This window comes from Canis lupus, chromosome 23 (genome assembly GCF_048164855.1).
Source record: "Canis lupus baileyi chromosome 23, mCanLup2.hap1, whole genome shotgun sequence".
Lineage (NCBI taxonomy): Eukaryota > Metazoa > Chordata > Mammalia > Carnivora > Canidae > Canis > Canis lupus.
In genome coordinates this window covers 36,510,700-36,524,414 of record NC_132860.1, presented here as the reverse complement: position 1 = coordinate 36,524,414, position 13,715 = coordinate 36,510,700, and the positions used below count along the sequence as shown (strand labels likewise).

The 13,715-nt window shown below is 34.6% G+C and overlaps 1 protein-coding gene and 1 long non-coding RNA gene across 31 annotated transcripts in view; one reads left to right on the top strand and one right to left on the bottom strand.

Annotated features, from left to right (window-relative positions):
* The window catches only part of DLG2 (discs large MAGUK scaffold protein 2), a 1,975,849-nt gene that overhangs the window by 1,436,319 nt on the left and 525,815 nt on the right, over positions 1–13,715 (top strand). The window lies entirely within an intron of this gene.
* The window catches only part of LOC140615583 (uncharacterized), a 29,473-nt gene continuing 25,603 nt past the window's right edge, over positions 9,846–13,715 (bottom strand). Inside the window, exon 3 of the long non-coding RNA XR_012016090.1 lies at positions 9,846–9,934. This is a non-coding gene — a long non-coding RNA (uncharacterized lncRNA). The remainder of the gene's footprint in view (positions 9,935–13,715) is intronic.

Genomic DNA, 13,715 nt, shown 5'->3' with positions numbered 1-13,715 from the left:
TTCTGCCTCTCTCTCTCTCTCTCTCTCTGTGTGTGTGTGTCTCATGAATAAATAAATAAAATCTTAAAAAAGAAAAAGAAAAAAAAATTGCCACATCAGCTAAACCTTGAAAGAAAAAGAAAAATAGAAGTTAGCCAGATAAAAAGTGAAGGAGAGCATCCAGACAGACATAAAGGAATGTATGTATAAAGGCCCTGACAAAGATCTTGATACCTTCCAGGAACTGGAAGAGTTAAAGGTTATCCCAGTCACTAAATTAAAAAAGTTGTGACTGATGTTTAATAATAAGATAATGAATGACATAAAATGATATTGTCAAGGTAAGTGAGGTCAGATTATGCAAAGCCTTGCTGATTTTATTTCAAGTGCAGCAAGAAATTACTGCAAAATTTCCACCCTAGGAGTGACATGATCAAATTAGCCATTTTCAGAAGATCATATGGCTCCTGTGAAGAAAATGCATTGAAGGGGCATGAATGGAAACAGAGATCAGGTAGGAGTTACTTGGAGAAAGTTAAGAAAAATGGATAGAGTTGAGCTATATATTGGAAATAGGATTGATTCCACTTATTGCTGTAGATGTGGGGTGTGTCTAAGGATGAGGCCCAGTTTTCTAATGAAGCAATTGAATGGATTAGGGTGCCATCTATGAGATTAGAAAGACTGGGGAGGAGACCCTGTGGGGAGAAGAGTAGGAATTCACTTTTAAACGTGTTGAAAGGACTATGATGCATTTGGAAAGGAGATCCAGTAGGCATAATTGGAACATATCTGTCTGAAATCCCTGTCAAGGTAATATTCGGAATTTATCCTATATTTTGTCAAGTATCTGGAATTGGAGAAATACCTGAATACTGACTTTCTCACTTTATATTAAAGATTCATCAAGAATATTTAATATAAAAATGGTGAATATGGCTACATTAACTGTTTTGAACAGTTATAATAAAAAATAAGAATCTGGGCAGCCCGGGTGGCTCAGCGGTTTATCGCCACCTTCAGCCCAGGGCGTGATCCTGGAGATCAGGGATGGAGTCCCACATCAGGCTCCTGGCATGGAGCCTGCTTCTCCCTCTGCCTGTGTCTCTGCCTCTCTCTCTCTCTCTCTCTCTCTCTCTCTCTCTGTGCCTCTCATGAATAAATAAATAAAATCTTTAAAAAAAATAAATAAAAATCTATTTTATAGATAGTCTTAATGCCCAACTATTTTTGTTTTAGAGTTGTTTTTGGTTTTGTTTATTTTTTTTTTCTGGTTATATAAATACAGTGTTAAGGGATCCTTGAAAAATAATTTGTGATATAGCTAAATGTATAGTTTTCTAATTCCATACCCTTATGTTTATTCCATAATTGTACAAAGTATTAATTCTGAAATGACCTTTAATACGTGATTCTGTCTCTATAGCAGTGCTGATCTTCCCAATATTCAACCAGAATTATCTGGCTGGTGATTTATAGCTATGTATTTCAGTAATGAATATTTGGGTAATATGCACTAATAATTTAGAATGTCTTTTCCTAATATGTAAAATGGATTTGGTCATTGCAAGCAGCTGGGGTGTCTGTTTGTGGACAGTTTAGGGAAAAAAATGGATAATCATTATAGGAAGTAGTGATTAGGCAAATTCATTTAAATTTGCCAAGCAACCAAAAATACGCAAGGAAGAAAATCTGAAGTGGGCATGTGGTTTCCCAGGAAATTGGCTTACAATAAAAGTCTTTTCTAGTGACTTTCCCAAGAACACTCTAAGTCATAATTTCTAAGAAGCTGTATAATTAAACATGTGCATACTTGTTTCTGTGGCCTGAGCCAAGAAAGCCTTAACCTATATAAGAAAAGAGATGTCTTCTTTTAAGATGTTGTTAGTGCTTAAGGATTATACAACTAGTTTAAGGCCAAGTTCTAAAACTGAAAATGTTAAGATCATAACTTTGTTTAATACCCAAAAGTAGACTTGCTTGTGGCTTTTTTAAGCCACTTTATTCAAACCAAGAGTGATAAAGTCCATCTAGCAAAAATATTTCTGTAGTTATTATTTAAAAAATATTTTTAAACATATTTTATTTTTTTCACATGCACACACACACACACACACACACCTATCTGTATGTTACAGTTATATAGGTCTATAATCGTACAGAGTGAAAATGCAGTGAAGATTATAACTCTTATCTTTGTATAAGAAGAAAAAATAAGTATAAAATACTCTAACTATAAAAGTCATTATATTAATGGCTATTTATAATGTGTATACCTCAGTCATTAGAAAATCCACATATGGGGATCCCTGGGTGGCGCAGCGGTTTGGCGCCTGCCTTTGGCCCAGGGCGCGATCCTGGAGACCCGGGATCGAATCCCACGTCGGGCTCCCGGTGCATGAAGCCTGCTTCTCCCTCTGCCTGTGTCTCTGCCTCTCTCTCTCTATCTGTGTGTGACTATCATAAATAAATAAAAATTTAAAAAAAAAAAAAAAAAAAAGAAAATCCACATATGTAGTGGTAAGGTACTTCAGGCTTAAGTAGCTGTGGGTCCCAGAACAGGTGTCTTAATCTCCTTGTACCTCAAACTTCCTCATCTGCAAAACAGATATAATCTGAATATCTAATTTATAAGGTTATTCTCAGAATAATAATTGTAAATTTTAAATACATGTTTATACTACTTTTACTCTTTTTATTATCATAATTGACTAACATTTGAATTTTAAAAAGCAAAGCACATACTCATCCCAATGCTTTAAAAGGGCCTCTTCCAGTGTTTTTACAATCTTGGTTTTTACTATTATTTGTTGACTTAACAAATTAAGAGTTAATTAAAATTTCTTAATATTCAGCAATTCCAGATGGAGCCTATATAAATATTTTTGTGTGTTAACTCAGATTTCTGCATGCATATGCATATACACACACAAAATATATTGCCATTAGCGTACATACATGCACGTGTATTATATATGCAGCTATGTTCTCTCTGGCTCTGTATGAATTTATTTCTAACAGTGTCCGAGTTATGATGTGGCGCATGAATCTCTTTTATGAAAATGGGCATATATGTTTATATGTATGTATTTTTCCTTAGTTTTCCTAGTATGGGCTAACATTTCAGTAGGCTCCATGTGCAGAAGTAGCTTTAAGCATGTTGAGAAGTGACCCCATGATGTCCCCTTTATACTAACTTCTACCACATACCCTTCACCAGTGCAATCTTTTCTTGCTTCTGGCCTCTCTAGTTAAGTTAAAGGTTATCCCAGTCACCAAATTAAAAAGCTTAGTTTAATTTTATTTTGATTCTTCTCTCTTGACTACGGCTTTTATTATATCAGTCATCATATTCTTTGGGCGTTACCTCCAACACAACTGGTCTTTTTAAAATCTCCACTGCCATTATTGTGGTGTCCATATCTTCATTATATCTTGTCTGATCTACTGCAATAGACTCCATTGCCAATTCCTCCCTCCTTGCTTATACCTAGATAAATCTTGCAAAAATCACAGCTCTCTTCATTGCTTAGCCCTGTTCAGAAGTCTCTAGTGGTCTTTCATTGCCACTAGGTAAAAATCTAAATTTCTTGCCACAGCATTTCTTGCCCCCTATTATCTCCCTCTCCTCCAGGGACAAAATTCCATTTTGTCCCTAATTCCATTTCAGTATTCTCTAAATTTAAATAAATAAATTTAGTATTAAATAAGTTTAATACTAAATTCCATTTCAGTATTCTCTTATGCATGCATCTCCACATGCATCTTCCCTGGGGAAGCTGGACTCTGTACAATTTCTTAAACATGGGTCAACCTAAGTTAAGGGGATGAATGAGCTGCTAATTCTAACACTTAAAACACTGAGTTTATGATTTCTGCCCAGACCTGTGCAAGTTGGAAGCATTTAATGAACACTGAAAAAGAAAATGCAAGCCCTAGATTTAGTCTGTGACCAAATTCTGAGCAGTAAGTGGAAGGAATTGGGGAGATGAAGGAGAGTCCAAGACAGATCATGACCATCAATCACTGTGGTATGGCAAGCAGAAAAAGAAATGGCCAAGGTCTAAGATGAATGATTTTATTGCCAGGAGTAAAAAACCCTTGCATTGGACCCCTTTTTTTCAAACTTTACTGTAACTATCTGTTCAAGAGATTGGGATGAAAGAGTATTTGAAGCATCTAGCACTTTGCTTAAAGGCTCGCTAATCAAAAACCAGTTTCTAAATTATTGAGGATTTTTATTTTAATTTTTCTTAATAGCCTACTTGACAGGTTTACTATGCAGCTTGATTAAATATTAATATGGCATACATCTGGTATTACAGACAGAAAATTTCAGAGATCTCATTTGAATGAAGTTTATGACTTGTCTCTATTTGCATACTCATTTTTTTTTTCTAATCTGTCCTTGTTCCTCCATCAACTCTTGTCTTTTCTCTCTCTGACACTAATCTGGCTAGAGTGAACTTCCTCAGAGTTGATGTGAGGAACTCCTCTGACAGTTTTCGGAGATGGTTACTTGGTAAATTATTCTACAACCTGAATTTTGGCATATAGGCCTAGAGCTACAGTTATTGAGCAAAAGAGAAGTACTCCATGAACATTTGAATGAACTAAGATTTTAGTTGAGAATTAAATGCATCACCCCTACACATAATACAGAGATTGCCAGTACTAAAACCATTTTGTTTTAATTCCCTATGTCCATGAATAGCTTTGATGATGGTGTTCTCTAACAAGCTGGACTGCTATCACCTTACCATGATAACTCAAAAGTGTTTAGGATAGCAAAGTTTTCAGATGTCCACAATTCAGCTGTTCATATCCAAGCAGTTCACCAGACCCCTGGGTGAAAACTGAGCACACAATTTATGCAACTACTTTGCTTACTGGCATCCAACCATGAACTGCATCAAGGGATACCATACATTCCCCTCTTTCTTACCATGGGGTAAATTATAATGTTTATTCATTTTTTAATGCATATGCAAGTGTGTTTCTGAAAGCAAGGCAGAGTTTACTCTTAATTTAGTCCCATGTCCTGGGCTCTGAGTTCTAAATGGCAGGTAGACCTATCTGTGCTGAAGGACCATTCTGTTTAACAATGATACTTAATAAGCACAAATGGCAAATTCAGCTGTTTGTCATGAGGTCTCAAAACACAACATTTTCCTTTTAGTGCTGAAATTTTTCAGTCCTTTTGAATTACCAAATTGTTCCCTTGAGTACACAAAGGCATTTACTTGACTGCATGTGTAGTGAAACCTCTTATTGAAATATAATATTCAGAGTCAAAGAGAAAATGCCTATTTGTGTTAAGCCAGAGAACTAGTCTTCTTGGAGATATATTGTACCTCAATCACCACTCTCTCTCCCCCAAAAGAACAAGGCTTCTTTTTTTAATTGGACAAAGAACAACACATTTGATGAGTTCACCTTGTTCCCAGGTACCTTCTACAGAATTTCTTGAATATGTACATGGTTAGTCTCTGATTATTTATGGATAAAAGACATATCCTTGTGGATTGGGAGGCTTTTTCTCTGAGCTAGTATTTAGTCAATCTTTATAATGATATCTGTAAAAAAGCTCTCCCCAGAAATCTTCTAGCAAATTATTTATTTATGAAAAAACAAACTACAGATAAGGCCATTGTAATCTCTCTGTTGTATACATGCTAATGTTATAGGAGGGTAAAACAGTTGATTACATTTGCTAAATCCTTTTGGAAATTAAAGAATGATGCCACTCTTCTCATTTGCTCTTTGAGGTTAACATGTGGCTATTGTTTCTTTTCTTAGTTTACTTTTTGCTGTTTAGAGCTAGGTCATAATTTTTAACGGTATTTATGATTAACAGGTCCTTAACAAATCTTTAAAGTCAAAATTATTTTACCAAGAAAACTTCAGATTTCAAAAATGCATTACAGTAGATGTAGCTTTGACTTTTTTGACATTCAAAAGTTCTATAATTCACACAGCAAACCCTATTTACCTAGCTGTAAATATTTGCTGAGGTAAATATTTACCTATATAGCACTTTTTAAAGTCTTAAAAGAAAATGTGTTGCCTTTTTAAATACTATGACCATAAATCTATTTTATGAGCAGCAGCAAAGCATTTTATTAGGATTTGAACAGCACCTTAGTTGAAACCCTTCCTTTACCTAATTGTTAAATGGGAATATTAGGCAGCTACCTTGGTTATTGTGAGAATTTAATGAGATTCCAGGTACGTGTTAGGGCCCCAAAATTTTAAAGTGTTCTTCTTTCTTCTTTACTTTTTTTAAGAAGCAAACACATGCAGAAAGTAATCATCCATTCACTCAATAAATATTTTATTTCAAAAACATTTGTTAAGCCAAGCAGTTCAAAGTGCTAAATCAAAAGAATGTCAATAAATAAAGAAGTTTTGGCTTTTCTCCCAAATATCTTCTTAAAATACAGTCATTTATCTAGACTAAAATAACACAGTCCTCTTTTGGCTAGGACCAGCTTCATGCTAAATTCATTGCAATCCCCTAACTAAATCCATTTTGGTGCCCAAATTCATCAACCAGCATACATTAATTTCTTTTCCTCCTACAGAACATTGAGATCCAATGAAATTAAAAATTGTGGTATTTTTCTTTCATGAACTATGACTCCAGGTGCTATGGGCTGTCAGTCAAAAGCCTGTACCACACAGACTTTGTCTCTGAGCATAATTCAGTTGCAACTAGAGACATTGGGCCCTTTATCCCTCAATAGAAAAGTTACAGGAAAGATAAAATCACTGCATTTAAACTCCATTAAAAAATGCCAACTTAGAGATTTGTAAACATGAAATATGTTATGGGTTAGCCAGTTACGAGATCCTACCAAGAATCCACTGAAAGTTGGAAATTTGTACAAAAAAAAAATCTTAAGAAAATTTGAGAATTAGAGTCAAGGCTAAAAAGAGGGCAGTTAGGAAAAGGAAAAGGTGAAAATAAAAAGGAAACAAATGAAGCATATTTATCTAGGTAAGTCAGTCCCTATAGTCATGAATGAAGAAAGTATATACAGTTTGTTCAGTATAGGCCATTAATCTTAGGAAGAAAAACTTCAATAGTTGCTTCCTGGGAACCCAAAAATATTTGCTAAATATTCATGAGCAACTGAATCATATGGGAAAATTATCTTTCATATATCCACTCATTTGAATAAATGGAGAGTGGTACCTACCAGTTTTTTAAAATCATAATAATGTTGATGTGCAAGAACTTTTAAGTGTCAAATATTCTAATCTCTCAAAAGGTACACATTCAATTATGTATTTAGCAAAATAGTAACAAATGCCTTTTACTTATGCAACTACAAGTTGGAGATAGAAGCATGGTGTGCCCTCAAGGGAGGTAGTGGTCCCAGTATAGTGGTGGAATGTACATATACATAATAATTATTATAGTACCACCAGATAAATATAGACACAGGTTTTTACAAAGATTTCAATTTCTGCTTCGATGCACTGGGAAGAAACAGCTTTCCAACACTGGTGACAGCCATTCACTTGGGAGACTGCCCCATTCACTGATTCTCTCCTGCCCAAAATTGAGCCAAAAGCTGGAATTCCTTTGAAATTATCTATTAATCTCATTCCTGCCTCTCCAGCTGCAATGGACAACTCTTCAAAGGACAGCCCTTCATTCATTTGTAGGACACTGTCAAGTCTACATTTAGGCCTCTCTCCTTTAGACTAAGAAACTCTAATTTATCAACCATTCCTGATACATCATGATTTTCAGACCTCTACTCTACTGTTTCCATCCTGTGAATTTTCTCAAGGTTGGCAATATCCCACCTAAATAACAATATACAGAATTACATAAAAAGATCCCTTTATATGATTATAAGTACAGACCACAGTGAATAGAGTTTTATATATGAGCTCCATACTTTGCTTATCTAATATAATGCAAAATTGTGTTCGCTTTGTTTTTAAGACCCTTTTTGTTGGTTCTATCCAAATTACATATTTACATATGTAGATCTTTTATATGAATTACTGGCTATTATGTATATATTACATTCTATTTTAGAATAATTGATTTTTGATGTAAATTTATAAATTTATATTTATTTTTAAAACATTTTATTTATTCATGAGAGAGAGAGAGAGAGAGACAGGCAGAGGGAGAAGCAGGCTCCCTGCAGGGAGCCTGATGCGGAACTCAATCCTGAATTCGGGGATCATGCCCTGAGCCAAAGGCAGATACTCAACTGCTGAACCACCTAGATATCTCTAATTGTAACTATTAAATATAAGACTGTTAGACTGAGCCTAGAATCCAGACCTATTGATATCATTCTTGATAGTAATTTAACTATTCCTCATGTTAGCCATCCTTTTCTCACTTGTGTCCATTATAAGTGACCTAAAGGCAGATAGATGATAAATGGAATAATTAGAAACAGGATGGACTTTGTCAGGAGCACATGTTGCCCAGCTAACATAGATATGAAAGTGAATCCTACATATATAAGGAAAGACTGAGCATAGAAGTATCAGATATAAATAAAAATAATGCCCATTATTTTAAGTCATCATATTGTACACCTGAAATTAATATAATATTGTATGCTAATTATACTTCAAAATAATAATAATAATTAATAATAATAAGTTCTATAGGCAAAGTTTTCCATGAAGCAGGATATATGTACTACTGAAGAAACAGTTTCTAGGTTATGAAAACAGAGTAGTCTTATCTGCTCACAGAAATTCTCTCCCCCAATAACTCACAAAATGAACAACACAAAAGAGAAATCACTAACAACGTCAAGATTTTTTTCTAAAAGTGATGAAAGAAGGAATGAAGCACAGCTTAATATGATACTCTTAAAAAACTGTGACAAAAGGCACACACAGTTTAAGAGAAGTTAGAAAAGCTCAGATGCTACCCCATTCCCCATTTCCCCTCCTGAAATTAGGTTGGTAACTGACAAAATCCTGAGACATCTCACAGATACAGGTAAATCTAGAAAGAGTACATTGAGCGTGGCTTTACCTCTTTACAGAGTAGTTCAAAAATTTTTTTAAAGATTTTATTTCTTTATTAATTCATGTGAGAGAGAGAGAGGCAGAGACACAGGCAGAGGGAGAAGCAGGCTCCATGCAGGGAACCCGACGTGGGACTCAATTCTGGGTCCCCAGAATCATGCCCTGGACCGAACGAAGATAGCGCTAAACTGCTGAGCCACCCAGGCTGCCCCAGAGTAGTTCAAATTTGAAACTTGCTGTTAGGAGGACCTTAAAGTGAGGGAAGTTAGCAGTAATGCTGGTATTCTCTGATGGAAGTTATGGTTCTGTAACCACACCTTGAATGAGAGAAACTACCCAAGAAGATGTACCCTGGTGTAGGACAAGGATTTCAGAGATAGCAGGATTTGGGTGTTCTAAGAAAAATGGCAGACTTGACTACAGCCTTCACTGAGCCCTCCCACAATTCCTTCCTCAGTTGTTGCCTCAGCTGCTGAAGTGATTAGAACGCAAAATATCTAGATCCTCCACCATAACTCAGAAGGAAAAGCAAAATGTTTATAGGTGTAAATGAAAAGAATAAACTAGTCACATATACTATATCAGAACAAATAGTGTCTGATTGAACTTCCCAAAATCCTGAACATTTTAATAATTGTAAAAATACCATAATCAAAATGAAAAAGAAGTATCATGAGTATAATTTATTAAGCACTTACTGTACATTGGGCACTTACACATACATAGCACTTTACTATATGTTCTAAGTGTTGTGTGTATAACAATATATCTATATACCTCTTTCATTGTTGTAAGAATTCCAGTGTGCTACTTTATTGCATATGCAGATATGAGATTCAATAACTTGCCTGAAATTATGCAAATAGTGAGAGAGACAGAATAGAATTGTCTGGCTCCTGAACTCATGCTACCCGTAGGTGATCATGGTCTTTATAACCTGAAAATAAAAGGAAGAGAGAAATAAGACAAATAGCTCAAACTATAATTCAAGGAGTAGAAATAAATTACTCATGATTCATGCTATAGAAGAACTTAAAGAAAATAAATTCAATAAAATAAGTGCTGGAAGACAAAATGATAAAACTACAGACTATGAGCTGCAAAGAAAAATTGCAGACCTGATGAATCCAATAAAGGGCCTAATAGCATCTTTATAGAACTCATGAATATATCATATACAGTAAGAAAAAATAGATGTCACTGAAATTAGTAACAAAGAAGAAAGCTTGAGATAATCATAGTGAACATAAACTTAAAAAAAATAAAAAGAGAAAGGAATATTCTAACACTACATCAAACAAGCACTGCAGAGTTTTGAGAAAAAGACTTGGTGGCCCAGGGTGTCCAGACAAGGCAAGGGTTCAAAAAACATATTATCAAGGGTGCGTGGGTGGCTCAGGTGATTAAATGTCTGCCTTCAGCTCAGGTCATGATTACAGGATCCTGGGATCAAGCCCCACATTGGGCTTCCTGCCCAGGAGAGAATCTGTTTATCCCTCTTCCTCTGTCCCTCTGCCCGACTTGTGCTCTTTCTCTCTCTCTCTCTCTCACTCTCTCTACCTCAAATAAATTAATAAAACTTTAAATATATATATAGTCAATGATACAAACTTTCTTAAAAATATACCTTTTATCATAGCCATTGTTTACATTGTTTCTGACATATTTTTTTTTAAGATTTATTTATTTGTTTATAATAGACACAGAGAGAGAGAGGCAGAGACACAGGAGGAGGGAGAAGCAGGCTCCATGCTGGGAGCCTGAAGTGGGACTCGATCCGAGGACTCCAGGATCATGCCCTGAGCCAAAGGCAGGTGCTAAACCGCTGAGCCACCCAGGGATCCCATGTTCCTGACATAATTTTGATTATGAATTGAAAAAGTGAAAAAATATACTTATTTGTGATGATAAGACAAAGGAAGTCATTCAGAAGTTATTTAAAACAATAAAAGAGGGCAGCCTGGGTGGTTCAGCGGTTTAGCACTGCCTTCAACCCAGGGCCTGATCCTGGAGACCTGGGATTGAGTCCTATGTCAGGCTCCCTGCATGGAGCCTGCTTCTCCCTCTGCCTGTGTCTCTGCCTCTCTCTCTCTCTCTCTCTCTCTCTCTTTCACGTCTCTCATGAATAAATAAATAAAATCTTTTAATAAATTAAACAATAAAAGAATTCAGTATAGTAACTAGGTATAAAACTAATGTACAGAAATCAATCAGCAATATATCCACATATATAAATAAATATAGTAACCAATTAAAAGATCTAGTGGAAGAAGATATACCACTTATAGTAGCAACAAAAATGATAAATGCTTAAGAATAAACTTTTTGATAAATATGTGAGATGTGTATAAGGGTAACTTTTTTTTTTAATAATTAATTAATTAATTAATTAATTATTTATTCACGAGAGACATAGGCAGAGGGAGAAGAAGGCTCCATGCAGGAAGCCCAATGTGGGACTCGATCCCGGAACCTGAGTCAAAGGCAGACGCTCAACCGCTGAGCTACTCAGGCATCCCTATATAAGGGTAACTTTAAAATGTTTAGAGGGAGTATATAAGAAGGGGACATAATACATTATTTGAAAGGAAGATGCAACATTAAGAATGTCAACTTTCAGTTTTATACTAAAAATTTAAAGAAAAAATTCTAATGAAAAAATCTAAACCAGAAAAACTTATTCAAAAATTTATATGGAAAAATTAATATGCAAGAATAGTGAAGATAATTCAGAATAATAAAAATAATGAGGTATGTCCAGGCCAACCAGATTACTAAAACATATTATTGAACTATAGTAATTAAAAATATATATCAAAATAAAAGACTGAAAAATCCAAAAGTAGACAAGGGACATAAAGAAATTTAGTATGTGATAAAGGTGGAATTTTGAATGAGGAGGAAAAGATACATTGTTTACTAAGTCATATTGGGAAAACTGTGTCTGTTTTTACAAAAATAAATAAAATCATATACCTACTTCATAATCTAAACCCAAATAAATTGTCACTCAATCAAACTTTTATAGTTATAAATGAAAACAGAACTATAAAGGTAGAGATGGCTAAATTGAAGTAGAGTAAAATTAGGAATTTTGTTGATTAAAAGGGTGAAAAAGAAAGCTATTGAGTAGAGAAAATGTTTCCAGTAGATCTAGCTATTACACTTGTGTACAATAGTCAATCTTACTTATAATGAAAAAACTGTAAATTAAAATACAGGATACCATTTTTCACCTGTCAAACTGTCCACATTCAAAAATTGTGACAACGGACTCTGTTGACAGGTGTGGAGAATAAGGCTGATTCACATATTGCTGGTGGAATATAAACTACTACATTATCTTAAAAAGCCATTTTAAAATGCATCCAGCTTTTTAAATGCCCAAATCATTTGATGTTGTGATAGGGATTCTATTTCTAGGAATTCATCCTATAAGTGAACTTATATATATGTGAAATACAGTTAATTGCAGCTCTAGTATCAAAAATGTAAACAGTCTAAATGATAAAGAAGAATGGCTACAACAATTACAATACATCCATATAATATAATGCCAATTATCTGTTAAAAAATATGAGAAGCTCCACATGAACACTTAAGGAGCAAAATCCCATATATGTTGTTAAACAACAGATATGGAACAGGCAATATACATAACATTTTATCTTTTGTGCAAAAGAAAAACTTATATAAACAATATGCTTGTACTATATAGAAGATATTTAGAAACATAACTGGTAGTAGCGGTTGCCCCAACAGAGAAACTGTGTGGGAGGAAAACTTACTTTTTAACTCTATACTCTTTGTACCTTTTGGACTTCCTATCATATACATATATTATGTATTTGAACATAACAAAATCATATTTTTTAAGGAAAAAAAGTGTAGAAATGGAAGGATGAGGAGGTCACAAAGGGAAATAGGCTTAGCAGTATTAACACCAGCAATACTGAATTCAGTTTTGTTTTGTTTTTTTAAAGTGCTTATTTATTTTCTGGTTATTAAAAAGTAGAAAGCATTATGTGTAATGGAATTAAAACCAGTTATGAGAAATAGCATTACCATTTATAAAATTAAAAGCATAAAGTATGGGGCAATCTGGGTGACTCAGCGGTTTAGCGCCTGTCTTAGGCCCAGGGCATGATCCTAGAGACCAGGGATCGAGTCCCACACTGGGCTCCCTGCATGGAGCCTGCTTCTCCCTCTGCCTGTGTCTCTGCCTCTCTCCTCTGTGTCTCTCATTAATAAATAAATAAAATCTTTAAAAAGAAGAGTAAAGTATAACACCATATACCTAAAACATGGGGAGGAAAGGAGTAAAGAATGGGTTCAAACTTAAGTGACCATCAGCTTAAGATGGACTGCTATATGTAAATGTTATATAGTGTTATATATATAGTAATAGTAACCTCAAATAAAAAGCCAGCAAAAGATATGCAAAAGAGAGAGAAAAAGAGAGAGAAAACCACCTCATTGAGAAAGAAGAGAGAAGGGAAGAAAGAAACAGAAAGGATCCACAAAACAACAAATAAATAAATAAATAGGCAATAATATATACCTATCAATAATTGCTTTGAACATAATTGGACTAAATGCTCTAGTCAAAGGGTATAGGGTGACAGAATGGATAAAAAAACAAGATGCATCTATATGCTGCCTGTAATAAGAGACTCACTTCAGACCTAAGGACATATGCAGATTGAAAATGAGGGGAT